The sequence below is a fragment of the Cornus florida genome, unplaced genomic scaffold (assembly GCF_030987335.1).
Source record: "Cornus florida cultivar Cherokee Brave unplaced genomic scaffold, ASM3098733v1 CherokeeBrave_3.0.0_Hap2_Chr07, whole genome shotgun sequence".
In the NCBI taxonomy this organism is placed as follows: Eukaryota; Viridiplantae; Streptophyta; class Magnoliopsida; order Cornales; family Cornaceae; genus Cornus; species Cornus florida.
In genome coordinates, this window is record NW_026775577.1 from 48,559,366 (window position 1) to 48,576,391 (window position 17,026).

Here is a 17,026-nt window from a genome sequence, read left to right on the forward strand (position 1 = left end):
TAAAGAAGGAATAGGTGAAGTACTAGAAAGTGGAGGAAGGGGCTCAAGGCTAGATTTTCATGGTGGAAAATCTATGATAGGAGTGGAATTGAGCAAAGAATTCACTTCAGTTATTGAAGATTCAATATCGAGATCTTCATAATTAAAGTGATTCAGACAAGCTTCTAAAGGATCCTTGAATAAAATAGTCGGGAGTGATTTCTCAACCAACTCATCAATAATATCAAGGAAGAAGCATTCACTATCAACCTAGGGATGATGAATAGCATTGAAGATGTTTAGCTTGACTTTCATATTTCCAAAAGATAAATCCATGGCTCCAATCCTACAGTTAATGCAAGCATTCGTTGTGGCTTGAAAACGACGCCCAAGAATGATTGGAATATACTTTTTCAAATTGTGAACTGGTTCTATATCAAGAACTAGGAAATCGACCGAAAAAAAGAACTTGTCCATTTTTATGAGTACATCTTCAACAATACCTCGTGGTTATTTGATAGAACGGTCTGCAAGACGTAGAACAACCGACGTATGTTTTAACTCTCCCAGACCTAGCTTCTCATACACCGAATAAGAAATAAGATTAACACTTGCTCCAAGATCATGAAGTGCTCACTCTATCATATTGTTTCCAATGATGCAAGAAATTGTAGGAGCACCAGGATCTTTAACCTTTAGAGGAGTGTTATACTTAAGAATAACATTGACTTACTCGGTGAGACAAATTTTCTTTGAAACTTGGATTTTAGATTTTCTCTTGAGAGTGTACAAGTCCTTTAAAAAATTGGAGTAGGCTGCAATTTGCTTTATAGCATCAAGCAGAGGAAGATTGATTTTGACCTATTTAAAGACCACCATCATATCTTGAATTTTCTCCTCTTGTTTACCAAAGTGGGAGGGTTCCTTGAGACATTCAGGATAAGGCGCTCTTGACTCATAAGCTATCTCAGGATTAGGAGCAGATAAAAAAGTGACTCCACCTTCAACTCCTGTGGTGGATTATGGAATATAACTTGAAGAAACATTCTTGGGATGTGGATTATGGATGATAGGAACAATAGGAACCCTAAGCCACTCTTTTTCATCCTGTCCTTTTTCAACTTGATTATCAACCACTCTACCACTCCTCACTGTAGTAATAGCCTAAACTTACTCATAATGAATACCTGAGGAATTAGTTTCATCAATCATGTAAGTTTACCCTTTTGGGTTGGCAACTGGCTGACTAGGCAGCTTTCCATCCTCTCTTCGAGATAGAGTACTCATTATTTACCCAACTTGTGCCTCTAGCTTTGCTATAACTTATGAATGAGAGCTAAGAAGTTGGGTATTAGCTTTAAGATCAACAAGAGCATTGAGTACTTGATCCTCAAAAGCAGAATTTCTAGGAGGATTAGGAGTTTGAGTGGGTTGATTCGTGAACTGAGGTGGATGATAAATACCCGATTGATTAAAAGAGTTATTTTGTGGCATAGGATTGGATAAATTTTGGTACTTTCCCTGTGATTAAGGAATAGTGGTTCATTGGCTTTGATTACACCATGATAGATTCGAATGATCTCTCCAGCCAGAATTATATGTAGACGCATATGGATTGTAAGCTGGTTTAGAGAATGTATCATTTACTTACTCCTGTGGGATCTCAGATGATTGTCCCATCATAGCGTAAGTGTCAGCAAAATGGGAAGGATTAGAACAGATTGAACAAACTTCCTTTGGCAAGGCAGTTTGTGGATTAGCAACAAGAGCAAAGCCAGATGATAGAATTTGATTAAAGCTACGATTCAAGGCTTCTATTTAAGCGACTAACTTACTAGATTTGTCTACCTCATAGAGTTTTTCAACTTTATGCATTCCAGGTGAAGACCCTAGACCTAGAGGAAGACGCATGTTGCGTTAAATTTTCACTTAAGGCCTCAAACAGTTCCCAAGCGTCAATCGGACTCTTACGCAGAAAAACTCCATTACTAGATACATCAACCATGTTTCTATAAGAATCAAAAAGACTATTATAAAAAATATGTATCAAGTGCCATTGAGCAATATCATGGTGTAGACACTTTCTTAGAAGATTATTATATTTTTCCCATGCATCGTGGAACTGTTCTCCCGTGGATTTGGAAAAATGCAATGATTTCTCTTCTCATTTGATAGGTTTTACCCACTGTGTAGTACTTTTTTAAGAACTCCTATTGCAACATCTCCAATGTAGATATAGAAAATGGTGGAAGGGAATACAACCAAGTTCTCGCTTTGTCCTTGAGAGAAAATTGGAAAAGTCGCATCCTGAATGAATCATTGGTAAGAGTGGTTAACTTAGTAGTTGAGCACAATTCCAACAATACAACCAAGTATGTATAAGGATCCTCTGTTGCAAACTAATGGAAGGTAGGAAGCATTTGGATCATAGCAGGCTTGATCTCAAAATGGGTTGCATCAGCATTTGGAAATACAAAGCACGAAGAAGAAGTGTATGTGGTAGGAATGAAATGATCCCTCAATTGTGGTTGTGGAGGAATAGGTGGAACCCATCCTCCATTACTATTGCCATTACCCGGTGCATCACGATTATCAGCCATGTTATCAGAGGAACTTCCTATAGTATTCAAATGTTTTTTAAGTTTTCTTAATTGACTAAGAGTTCTCTCTATTTAAGGATCATGTACTAAAGGTTTTGACCAAGTTTGGCAAGTTAACATGCATTAATTCCACTAATCCTAAAAGTGACAAAAATACAATTTTCTCAAGTAAAAGAAAACAACAAAAACTCACAGAAGGTTTAATAAACCAAAGCTTTTTATCCCTTAAGCGTCTTTGTCCCCACTACTAATTTCCTGTACCTGAAAAGAAAAAGAATTAAGGTGAGATATCAGAAAGTCCAAAAACTGGTAAACCAAAAATAAACTAATTAAAAACTAAACTAAATAACAAATCTCCCTGGCAACGGTAACAAAAATTGATGTGTTGTCTGTCGTGTTATCAATTTATTAAAATAACCACTTACAATAGGACGAATCCTTATAGGATAGCACTATATAGAGAGGGTCGAACCCATAGGGAGATGAGTATTTATATTTGGTCTTTAATTAATCTCTATGGTTTACAGGTAACTGGTGAAATTACTTAATTGATTGTCACGATCAAAAACTGAAATTAAACTAAGTTATCAGAGACAGAAAAATCTTATGGCTTTGACTTCACCACAACCTTCATACTATAGTTAATTGTTTCAACTCTGGGGATTTAACAAGTTATGTTTTAAATGAATTGAACTCAATAACATTCGTTCAATTCGGGTTTTAAAGAAAGATTGTTTATGAAATTCAGTTAACTATAACCTATTTGCGGTTAGCATAGACTATCCACCTACCTACTCTAACTACTTTAACTATTTTGCAAATAATCCATCTTTCCTAAGCATAAACTATGAAAATATTCTTTTATAAAAAATGTTTGAACACCATTATATAACCTCTATTCTCATTTCCGGCAAGGCCCCACTAGATACCGTCCAACAACAATAGGTTGAGAATAAAAAACAAACAATTATATCTAAGACAAGATAATAACAATTTGAAATCTATTTAAAGCATTAAATCCAATTAAGTTGTCTCAATCGCTCATAGTCATATAATCAAAAACATAATATACATTAAAATATCCAGAGGTAAGAACAATCAAACCATAGTACTATATTGGGTTACATCAGTGCCCTAAGAGAGGAATTAGCTACTAATGACGATGCCGAATATCATTTATGTTGTAGTCATCTCCATCGTCAAAGACGACACTTTTCTTCTCAGGATCTTCACTTTCTAAGGTTATGGAAACCCTAAAAGCCACCACCACAGTATCAGCTTTCTGAATAATACGAGAAAAAGGGACCTCTTCTATCAAGGCTTATACCTTCTTTTATAGAAGAAAATAAAGGCTTAGTGGGCTTTTAGGTCTTCTGGCTTATCTAGAATGAGATACGACTTGTAAAGAGAAGAATCCCGTAACTTAAATTTGACATGTCATGGAAGGCTCGAGCTTTAGGTACAAGAGCTCGAGCTTTGAGGTTCGGGCTTGAGCTTTGGGAACAAGGTTCGAGCTTCTTTGGATTAGTGCTCAAGCTTCAAGGAATGGTGCTCGATTTTCACTTTAACACTTAGCCAAATTTCTTCCACTATTTTCCTAAGCGTCTTTTTCTTTAACACTTAGAATATTCTTGGACTTCATCTCTTTTAACATTGCTCGATCCAAGCTTCACGAACTCGAGCACTAGGTACCAAGCTCGAGCTTTAAGTACTCAAGGCTCAAGCTTTGGGTGATGTTGCTCGATCCTTAAGGTCTGGCACGAGGTCTGGGAGCTTGGTTCTTCCGTTTAAATCAACTCTTCAAATTCTGACGCCTTGTGCTCGAGCTTAAGGGTCAAGGCTCGAGCACCTTTGGTTAAGCTCGAACACCCTTAGTTAGGGCTTGAGCATTGAGGTACAAGGCTCGAGCTTTAATGCCTTGTTGACTTTTCTTCTTTTGCTTTGTAAGGCTTGAGCCTCAAGACTTGGGCTCGAGCTTTGGATCCTGAATTCTTCCAAACTTCACCATTTGAGCTATCGACTTGCTCTGAATGACCGGCAACGACTCTGTAAGCTTCAATATCATCATAAAGTCCCAGTTTTAACCATTTCTCTGGGAAAGTACCTATAAACACACATTAAACATAAATTAGTCTTACAATGGATAGAAGTATCACTTCAGCTCTTAACATACATGTATTTAGGAGCTCGAATATGCAATATTCAGCGCTCATTAGGCTTTACCTCACTAAACATCTAATACTTGTCAATTTAGGGGGATTAAATGCTGTAATTCAAGTGTGTGTGCCATTAATTGAAATACTAAGCATGGATGGCCAAATAAGCATACATTGCCTAATTAATCTAATGAGTAGCACAACCTATCAAATTAAACCATTAACCATTCAATAAACCCATAATTAATACACACACAAAAATCTAGAGAAATGTACTACTTGCACTTATAAGTATGGATCATCAAACAATAAGAATGGATTGTCTACCTATCTAGGAATTTAAAGCAACTACCCTACAATTACACTAATGACAAGAAAATTAAGCTAATTAAACTAATGAGGTAGTACAATCCATCAAGAAATAAACATAATCCATCAAATAAAATACAAGAGTAATTGTAATGACCCGGTCATTTTACGTCCTTTCTTTTTTCAGAAATTATCTTTTTTCGTCTTTTCCTTATTTCGTCCTCTTCTCGTTTTTCACTTTTACTTGCATAACCTCATTTTTTGTGCTCGGATTTGATTCTGGTTTTGCATACGTCCATGATATTTAAATTCTATGACATCTACATTTTTACTTTTAAAGAAATGCATATTAAATGCTTACTTTCTTTGTAAAAGCCAAGAAAACAAGACTTTTTGTAATTATCCATAACTTGAGGGGTTTTTGGGTAATTAAATAAAGTAATTATTTTTCGTCTTAGGGACCATTTTGCAAATTAATTTGGAAGATATTTTCAAAAAGGACCTTTTTGCAATTTCTGAAAAATGTGACAAGTGTCACATTTCTATGGTGCCACTTGTTGATTTTGTAGTGAAACCACTTGGAGGCTTAATCTCATGACACGTGGAGGGTGGAGATTCACCCACTTGTTGTCCTAAGATTGGTGCACTTGTTGGCATGGATGATTGATAAGTGTAGGGTTAATATTTAATCTTGGAAGCTTACTTGGATTCATGACAAGTGTAGGACTCACCTTTAGTCTTGCATTAGTGTGCGTGTGTGAGGTAGTGCAAGAGCACCTAGTGAGTGGAGAACCCCACCAAATTAGCTTAGGGTTTACATATTTTAATTCATTCATTATTTTCCTCTCAAGAACCCTAAGGAAGCCACCATTGGAGAAAAGCTTGACTAGTAGCTTTGACTTAATTTTTGGTGCCCTTTCACTCACCTTAGAACTTTGAACTTGGAATACTTTAGGTTCCTTCCACTCCCCTCTACAAAACCCTTGTTTAGTTTTTTATTTTTAAGCTCGGTTGCCTTGGATTCAAGAGGAACAATCCTCTTGTGAGGTAGGGGTGTTATCATTTATCTTCCAAGTGATTTTATTTGTTCCTATAATGATATCTAAGTTATATGTTTGTCTTGTATTAAAATGAGAAATAAATGATTAATTGTAACTTGAATGAAATCCACTTTAGACTTGATAAATAACATGACCATAGCTTGATTCTTAACTTATGTTAATTTGAGGTCATTTAGAGTTGTTTTAAAATCTAGAGGGATTAATAAATTAATTTAATTAATTTTTATTTATATGCTCCTATGACTTAAATCAAGTTTTGAAGTGATTTATATAATAACCATGACATGTACTACAACATATATTAAATTGAGCATGTTTGGATGAGAAGTGAAATCTAAGGAATTTAGTTGTTTTATTTAATTGTTTAAATTATAATTTTAAACTTATATCATACTTAGGAGGCTATGTTCTTGTTGTTGAATGATAATGTTGTAATTAGTGGCAAATTGCATAATAATTATTCAATATTCTTCATGCCATTTTAGTTGAGAACTTAAGGCATGTATTGTGTTTCCAAAATTGATTTGTGCATGTTGATGGCTTTACATTGTATATATATATATGTTATGTTGATATATATATGTAATGTGCACAAAATGTTAATTTTGGAAACTTGGGGATGTCGTTGTTATGACTACAGCTAGGGCATGGTTCTAGTACGGGGGAAAATCTCTCTACAAGTCTAGTGCGCACATAGGGAGGTTACCCATGGGCTAGTAACCCTAAAGTAATCACATTGTCGGTTTGATCCGGCGTGACGTCTAAGTATCCACTTTGGTTTGATTTCGCATTTAAATTCCAAGTTGTTCACTTTGTGAAATTACATCTCATTGTGTTATGTTAAAAGTTTTATTGTCACTTGATAGCATGAATTAAATGGCATTGGATTGTAACTTGGTACAAAGATAAACCCATGCATTCCCTACGAGTAAACTTGTCTACTCACCCCTGAGCTAATGGGTGTTTTGCAGGTAAAGAAGCCTTAGTGTGGGACGCACCGCATTCTTAGACTTACTAGAGTTCTTAAAGTATTTTTGATGACATATAATATGCATATGTTAGCATATCTTGTCCTACTTTGCTTACTTTGATAAAACTTGTACTTATTGTCTAAGTTACATAATGTGCACTTAAGTGCACCTTTTGACACTCTTAGAATATGTATATAATGAGGCCAATGGCCAAGGACACATATATGCCATGTATGCTACTTTATCTTTATAGTTTGTATGTGGAACTTAAGGGATTTCATCCATTGAAGGGTCATATTTTGCATATAACGTCCCATGAGGCCGTAGGCCATTGTAGCACGTCTATTTCATCATAATACATTTGCGTGCATGCTCACTTGGGCAAAATACGCACCATTTCATGAAATGAACTTCCTTTGGACACTTTTTGACATTTTAATTACAAATCTGATGGAAAGGCATTTTGTGGATTTTACCTTGACAAATACATTTCATTCTCAATCCCATCACATGGAAAATGTGATTTTAGGGGGTGTTTCTTTTTCGTGTTTTTCCAAAAAATGTCGTTTTGACCTCGAAAACCGCATTGCAAACTCAATTTTCTGCTAAAACACTGTTTCTGCTACTTAGGGTTGTTTCTGCCCATTTGGGCTGGCGCCCGAGGATCCTGGGTGGGCTCCCGCCAAGTTTCAGGGCTGCCCCACACCTCTTCCCACGGTTCTGCCCATTTGGGCAGGCGCCCGCGGGTTTTGGGCGGGCGCCCGCGAGTACTGTTCCTACACTGGACACTCTTCTTCAACAGGTCATATCTCACTTGTTTTAACTCCGAATTGGTCCGTTCTTGAGTCTAAACTGACCGCGTCGAAATGAGATTTCCAATGGTACCAATTAGAGCTTCAGATTCTATTTGTAGCTCAAGTTATTCATATTTTAGTGAAGTAGTGTCAGAATTTGGTCCAAACCGGGATAAGGTTTCCCTTTCTTCGACTTCGGGACTTGATGTCTTTGCCACCCGAACTCCGAATTAGGTGATTCTTGAGTCTAAATTCATTAATTTTTCATTGTCCTTCCAATGGTATGCTTGGTAGCATCCATTTCTCTATGAAATGACCATTTTATCCCTAGGTTTGTTCTTGTCCATTTTTTAAACGGCGCTTCTGCACTTGTTTCTATGGGTTCCGTGACCTCATTAAAGGTCACCTTGGTGTCTTATAGATGTAGTATCCCTAAAAACCATTGTTTTACCTTTTACATTCGCATTTCGATTCATTGTTGGATTTACGTTCGGATCACCGCTAATGCACCGGGTTGAATATAACTCGGGTCGTTACAGTAATCAATTAAGCACCATGCATTGACCAACACTAGATCCATTATTTTAATACACATAGACATGCATCAAATGTAAAGAATCAAGTGTGAGTATATAATCATCCATTCCATCACACAAAGACATATGAATAGAATTAAAAGATTAAATGGAAGTATTAAACTATTCAAATCATGTAGAAACAAGATTTATATTACTATGTGGTCAATACAATATTTACAACACAAATTCCCACTAATTACAAAGTATTAAAGTTTAAGAAACATGCTTAGGACTATCTCTAACCCCAAGAGAATGATCTAGCCACTCAGGGTTATTGTTATCCAACCCTCAAGGGCTCTCTTCATGGTTGGATTCATCTTCCTCCCCTTGGTGTTCTTGATGGAAACCCTAGAAGTTGGAAGAATCCTACTCAAATGTCACCCCCAAATGGTCAGACCTCATGTATTAGGACCTCCAAATGATTGCACCACGAGCACACCTTCAATTGGGCTTGAAATCTATTTTGCATAGTTTGTAATGACTCGGTCTTTTTCTTCCTTTCCCTTTTCTCAGATTTTTACGGATATTTTTTTTCCGTTGTCTTTTCTGTGTTCAGTTTTTCGTCACTTGATGTCATCACGAGTGTTCTGGAATGATTTTCGAGACTCTTTTTCTTAGATTGACAACTTCCTTTGAGGATTGTGTCATTTCCATATTTTTTATTTTTTCCGGACACTATTCATTTTTCATCTTTTTCTCGTTTATCATTTTTCCTTACACAACCTTACTTTTCGTATTCAGATTTGATTCCGGTTTTTCGTGCATTCATGATATTTAAATTCCATGCCATGTGTATTTTTACTTTCTTAGAAAAGCATGTTAAGTGTTTACTTTTCTTATAAAGGGGATGGATATATACTTTATTGTAATTATTCTTAACTTATGGGGTTTTAATGTAATTAAACAAAGTAATTATTTTTCGTCTTAGGGACCATAATTTAATTTGAAATATATTTTGGAAAATGACTTTTTTGTAATTTTTGAAAAATGTGACAAGTATTACATTCTCATGGTGCCACTTGTTGGCATTGAGGTGGAGTGACTTGGATGCATCATTTTGTGACATTTGGAGGGTGGAGATTCACCCACTTGTTGGCCTAGGATTGGTGCACTTGTTGGCTTAGATGGTTGACAAGTGTAGGCTTGAGATTAAGTCTAGGAAGAAACTTTGGATTTGTGACAAGTGTAGGTTCACAATTAAGTCTTGCAATTATTTTTGGGTCACTTTGGGATTATGGTTTTAAAGGAGGGTTTTTGTGCAATTGACTAAACTTGTGTATGTTGACCATGGTGTAGGATCACATAGTGAGTGGAGGATTTCTATTTCATCCACTCATACTTTTTTCACATTATCTCATTATCTTCTTCACCAAAAACCCTAGCTTCCATGGATGAAGCTTAAAGCCTTAAGCTTGACTTTGATTTTTGAGAGCCTTCCATTGATTTCCAAGCTTAACCTTGGGAATACTTTTTGTTCCCCTCATCCTCCTCTTTATAACCCTTGAAGGGTTTGTCATTTTGTGTTGATTTGCCTTGGATTCAAGAGGAACAATCCTCTTGTGAGGTAGGGGGTGTTATAATTTATTACCTAAGGGTATTCTTTGCTTTTGTAGTGATATATAAGTTGGATGCATGTCTTTTGTTGATTTGAGAAATTAATGATTTATCATACCTTGTATGTAACTCATTTTAAACTTGGTATATGGCATGACCATGACATGATCTTTGTTCTATATTAAATTAGGATGATTTAAATGAGTTTCAAATCTAGAGATTAAATGAATTTAATTTGATTTAAATTCTAGTTAATTGTGTTTTGCTTGTTTTTCATTTTTGACTTGATATATGGTATGACCATGACTTAGTGCTTGATGTATATTACTTTGAGATCATTTGAACAACTTTTGAAATTTAGAGATTTAATTGATTTAAATTAATTAAATTCTATTTGATGACATCTTCTTGCTCATTTTGCACTTTTGATTTGATATTTGTAATGAGCATGATATGTTGTTTAACGTATATTAATTAGAGGTTATTTGAATTTGATTTGAAATTTAGAGAATTTAATTATTTTGTTTAATTACATTATATCTAGTGGCTCCATGGATCTATTTGTATTTTAGAAGTTGTTTCTATATTCAAATTATGGACTTGGACTTGTTGTGTGCTCACTTGGTTATGTTTTGAGTAATTGATAACATTGTTGTTATATTTGTATTCATGAGAATATTTTTTCTTTATGGAATATATTGTTGCCTTGTGTGATGAATTGCACACTTTGTAATTGACATTATGTATGCCATTTTAGAATTGAAACTCTAAGGTATGGATTGTGTGGTTTCAACCCACTTGCGCATGGAAGGTGTTTTCATGCATTATATAAATTATGTATAAGTTGTGAACTTATTTGGTTTATTTTAGAGTCTTGGGACATCGTTGTTGAAAGTGACATGGCTAGAGTTTGGCTCTAGTGCTGGAGGTATGAGTTCTCCCCTATTGAGATAGTGCGCATTTAGGGTAGTCTTCCCTGCGGGTTAATGCCCGGAATAACCGTTGAGGTCTCGGCAGAATTCCGAGCTTAGATGTCTAAGTCTTCTTCCACTATTTGATTTCGCATTCAATTCCAAGTTGACAATCATGTTTAATTGTAACTTGTGGTTTTGGTTATTGGCGATTTTGATGTTGTTAAGTACATCCGAGCTTTATGATTCATGGTAAATTTTGATAGATATAGATCTTGTAATCTATACTTGATTTGTATGATTTAATGTTTTCAATTGATCATTTGGCTCTCGTCATATGTCTATGTATGCTAGAATTGATATTCATGTGTTTTTTATCTAGATTTAATGGAATTGATGCATGTCTATATATGTTGATGATGTTAATCTAATGATGGTCAAGGCATAATGCTTAATTGAACACTCTTGAGATTTATTTGATGGTTCACACTTGTTTCTTGATGGATTGTATCACATTTCTAGTTTAATTAGTTTAATTTCATGTCCCTTGTCTAGTGTAGTGTAATTGCTTTAAATTCTTAGGTAGGTGAACAATCCATGCTTGTTTCTTGGTGTTTCATACTTGTGAATGCAAAAAGTGTATTTCTCTAGATATTTATGTGTGAATTAATTATGGTTTAATTGAATGAATTTTGGTCTCATTTGATAGGTTGTACTATTCATTTAATTGACTAGACGAACTATACTTATTTGCCTTCTATGCTTAGTTTCAATTGATGTCACATACACCTAAGTTACAATTTAAATTTTCCCATTAATGTATAATTGCAAGTGTTTGATGAAATGAAGCTTAGTAGTGTCTCTATGCCCCAAGACCTCTTCTTATATCTTTTCCCTACTTTCTAGATTGCTTGTTACTTGTATTAATCTTTAATTGCATTGTAGTTTAACTAAACAACCACCAATCAGCTTTGATCACTCGACCTACTAATCCGACGTTAATTTCTGTCATAAATACACCTCCGATCCCTTGGGACGATCCCTACTCACGCTAACTTTATTTTTAGTTGGAAGTGGTAGTGGCATTTTACAAATTTAAACTTAGCCACATTTTATCACACTTTGGTCCCGTCCCACACCATTTTTCATTAACACTTAGAATATTTTAGGATATTTTCTTCATGGTGCTCAAGCCTTGGGACTTCTGCTCTAGCTTTATGAATGATGCTCGAGCCTTTTGGTCTCTGCTAGAGGTCTGGTAACATAGATCTTCCAAAGCGTCTTTTCATATTCCGAGAGAGTTTGTACTCGAGCCTTTTTGCAAAGAATTGAGTACCTTGAATCTCTGCTCAAGCAGAAAGATCTATGCTCGAGCCTTTTGGCCTTGGTTATTTTTCTTGCTTCAGTTGACTCTGTGCTCGAGCTAAGGAACTTGTGCTCGAGCTTTGGCACTTGAACTTCTCCAAAATCACCATTTTGACTCCAAGCTTGCTTCAGATGATCGGTGACAAGTATGTAAGCTTCAATATCAGTCTTTTCATCTTAAAATGTAGGTTTTATCCATTTCTTTAGGAAAGTATCTACAAAAGCAAAGTAAACTAAAATCAATCTAAAACTGGATAGAAGTACTACTTAAGGTCTTGACTCATGCATCTTTAAGGGTTCAAATATTCAATATTCAGCGCTCATCAAATACCAGGGTAATGGAAAGGGTCATTGCCTAAAAGATCCTGATAGGGGTTCAAAATCCCAGTCTTGATGGCCCGAGATCCCTACACATGATCCCCATTAGAGATATACAATGAAAAGATATTCTTCGTGTTAACTTTGTAACTGAAGGCCTTGAAAAAATAGGAGGTATTGTTATCTTCCTTATGCAGCCATGAGACCCTTGACTTATATTTGATCATGTTCTCTTCCTCCTCTATCTTAGAGAACAATGTGGAAATAAGAGCTTTCTTATGGGATCTGAGATGTTAGTAAAGTGGATAGCAAATAAGGGCAACTTGACGTGCCTTGAGATAATCCTTAATATTTTGAATTATGGAAGCCAATCTCAATGATGCTGACTTTGCACTCTTCTTTAAGGGCACATTTCAACAACTTTAGCTTCTTGGTACATAGTAACGTCTCTTATGTAAGAACTCCAAACTTTGGCAACAGTGGGGAAAAAAAAGGGATGAGAGCACCATTAGTTGAAGAATCTAAATGGAAGCTTTTTGGGGGGATTGTGGTCACTAAGCTTAATCTAAATGGGGTTACATTCTATGTTGATGAGTGCCCTATCCAGCTTTCTAACAATGCAAGACTTAAACCCCTTGTTGGACTAGGTAAAATAGGCTCTAGAAAATTTGAGATCCTCTAGTTCCGCCTCATGAAGACAATCTCTTAATTCTGGTATGGCAACAATCCAATTCTGATCCCATTACCCCTATTTTCTCACTAGGGTGAAGGATAATGTTGAAGTCCCCCAAGAGCATCCATGGAGAAGTAAAGAAGAGAAGAGAGTGATTGTGACGGCCCAAGTTTTTCAACCCGGTGCGTCAGTGATGAACCGAAAGATAACCCGATAATGGATCCGAAATGCTGAAGCAAAAGACAAAACAACGGTCTCTAGAGATACAACATGGCTCTAAGACACCATTATGACCCTCAACGAGGTCACGGAACCCAAAGGAATCAAATGGGGAAGCAATGTTTCAAAAATGAACAAGATTGAACCTAGGGGAAAAATTGTCATTTCCAGCTTAAAAGTGGGTACCACCGAGTACACCATTGGAAAGACAACGAAAAATCAATGAACTTAGACTCAAAAATCGCTTGATTCGGAGTCCGGATGAAGAAGATATGGCTTACGGAAGAAGAAGGGGCAAAACGGTCAAAAATAGCAAACCCAAGAACATCTAACCGGTTAGATGGCCTATCTAACTGGTTAGAAGGCCAAAAACAGTGACAAAAACGCTGCCCACACTCATGTAATAGGTTACGAGACTCCATCTAAACGTTTAGATGTGAAGGGGCAGTAAGGGTGCGACCCAAAAACCTGGCATCAGGGGTTTTTCCGGAAAAAATAGAAATTTGAGGGCCTAGATGACATTTTCTGAAAAAACACAAAGAAGAAACCCCCCTCAAAATTGAGTTTTCTATATGACTTAAGAGGAAAATAAAAAAATACTCACTTTAAAATGCCCAAATTGCCCTTCCAAGAAAACTGGTCTAGAGGGTCCAAAAAGCTGCTAAATTTAAAAACTGAGAGCTGAACTTCGGGATCGATTTCCGATACCAAGACGACATTTCCCGGAAAAATACAAAGAAGAAACCCCCCCTAAAATCACATTTTCTATTCAACTATATGAAGAACGGAATTTATTTCCCAAAGAAAATTTTCAAAATACCCTTAGGTCAGAATATGCAACAAAAGTGTAAAATGAGTCCGTAGAAGGCTCATTTCACCAAAGAAGAAGCTTTACCCGTAAACGACCATGCACGCAAATGTAACTTACCTAATAAGATGTGCTACAATGGTCCATGGCTCAAAAATACCACCGATGCAAAATCTGACCCCCTAACTGGCAAAAAGGCAAAAATAAACTTGAAATGAGAAAAAGGAAAACCAAAATTGACAAATGGTTTCAAATTACCGTTTGGCCCTTGGCCACACTTCAAACATGATTAATGAGACCCTATGAAAGAATAAAAATGGAATTCCCACACCCGATGCAAAAGCAATGAAGAAATATCTTAGCATTTTTCAACATTTCCATAACAAACCTCGAAAACTAAAATGCATAGAAAACAAGATACATGTCATTGGCCTCCGGCCTCATCATATACATGTTAAATACATTGTAAAGAGTGAACTCATGTACACACTACATATATAGAATCAAATAATACATATTTTGATACATAAGGTTACAAAGAGGCATTTTATGCTAACACTTGCATAAAATGGAAACTTAAAAACTATAAGCCATCCAAGGAGCAATGAGCACCATGAACCAAGTCTTCATACCTGAAAAATGTCCCCACTACGTGGGTGAGTAACATAAAGTTACTCGTAGGAAGTGAGCATGCATCGACCTAGCGTTTTACAAATTATCACCTTATGGTGAAACATGTTGAAGGGCTCATGCCACCTAACGTCTACGTCAATGTGTGACTCGGGGAGCATCCTAAACTACCTAAGATCATTTCTAGCATGAAACACATCATTCATGCAATTCAAACAACATGGAAGCATGTTATACAAAGCAACAAAACATAGATTTTCAAAGTTATGAACTCGAAATCTAAAACACAAGAATTACCAAAATGGGTCATGCCACCTAACATCTATGGTCCAAATGAATTTATAGGATCATTCCTAAGCCATATTTGAACATCAAAACACAAATCATGATATCAATACACTTTAACCAACATTGGAATTTCCAATACAACGCATAAAGCATGATTTCACAAAGTTAACATCCTGCAACAAAAAGTGGAGAATCAAATAAGAAACAATAAGTTATAACATCATATAGTTATCAACTTCAAACGAAATGCGAAATCAACCAAAGTGGATACTTGGACGTCACGCTGGATCAGACCAATACCATAGTTACTTTAGGGTTACTAGCCCACGGGTAACCTCCCTATGTGCACACTAGACTATATAGAGGGACAATCCCCCGTACTAAAACTAAGTCCTAGCCGTAGCCAAACAACGACATCCCCAAGTTTCCAAAATCAACAAGTTGTGCAACAACGTATATATCAACATGTATATACAAGATATCAACTATCTACCAAGCACAACCAAATTTAGAAACATATACAATACATGCACAAAGTCCACAACTACTATGGCATGAAAAATGTCCAATACAAAGAGTGCAATTTCTTACATAAGGCAACAACATATTCATTAAGGAAAACACATTCTCATGAATATTAATATAACAACTATGTTATCCAATTCTCAAAATATAACCAAGTGAACATACAACAAGTCCAAGTCTATGATTTAAACATAGAAACAACTTCCAAAACGTAATAAAATCCATGGAGCAAATATATAGAATTTAATTAAGCAAAAATAATCAAATTCTCTAGATTCTAAATTAATTCCAAATAACCCCAAATTAATATATGTTGAAGGACATGTCATGGTCATCACATATATAACTCCAAACGACTAATTAAGTGATTAAAACACTTAAAACAAAATTAATTAAGCTAATTAATTAATTTCCTCTAGATTTTTAAACAATTCCAAATGCTCTCAATTTAAGATATGTTAGAGAACATGCCAAGGCCTATCTAAATATCACATTACAACTTGATTTTATGCTTGTTATGACCATGTGAATTAAACTTTCACTAAAGATAAATATTAAATAAAAGTTGTAATTCTTAATCAAATGAGCCAAATTTAATATATGTTAACCAACATATCCAAGCATAATTTCCTAGCATATTACAATTCAATTCCAAGTCATACATATCCTTGAGCATTAAATCCTTTACAAAGAAATTAATTAAAATTAAATTCTAAGATTTATACAAAACATGCATACAAGTGTATAAGCATATATAATCATCAATACAACACAAATATAATCCTAAGACACCTCCTACCTCAATTTGAGATGAAAATCTCAAAAGCCATCAAAACGAAACGGCTCCGAATCCGACGAAACTCCTAGGTTTTGTCGGGGACAACACGATCTATATGAATCTCCAAGAAGCCCCATGAAAATCCAAACTTGGCCTAAATCCCAAACTCAAAATTTGGTCAAAAATGGTTTCTAATAAGGGGTAATGGTAGCACAACGAGGCGAGCAACAAATGCAAAGGCCGAAGGATTTTCACTTAGGAAAAGTAGGTTAAAGGAGGAGACAGAAGATGGCAGCTCCATGGGCATCCATGGCTGCCTTTGGTCGTACAAGGAGAGGAGGAAGAAGAAGAAAATCTGATTTTTCTTCTTTAAGGCACCTATTTATAGTAAATCACAAAAAGTGCCCCGAAAGGGCCCCACCGGGTCCGAAAAAGTGGATTTTGAGCAAACGCGCTTAAACGGCAAAACTCTGTGAATGAAAAAGATTCTAAATGAGAAAATATGAACA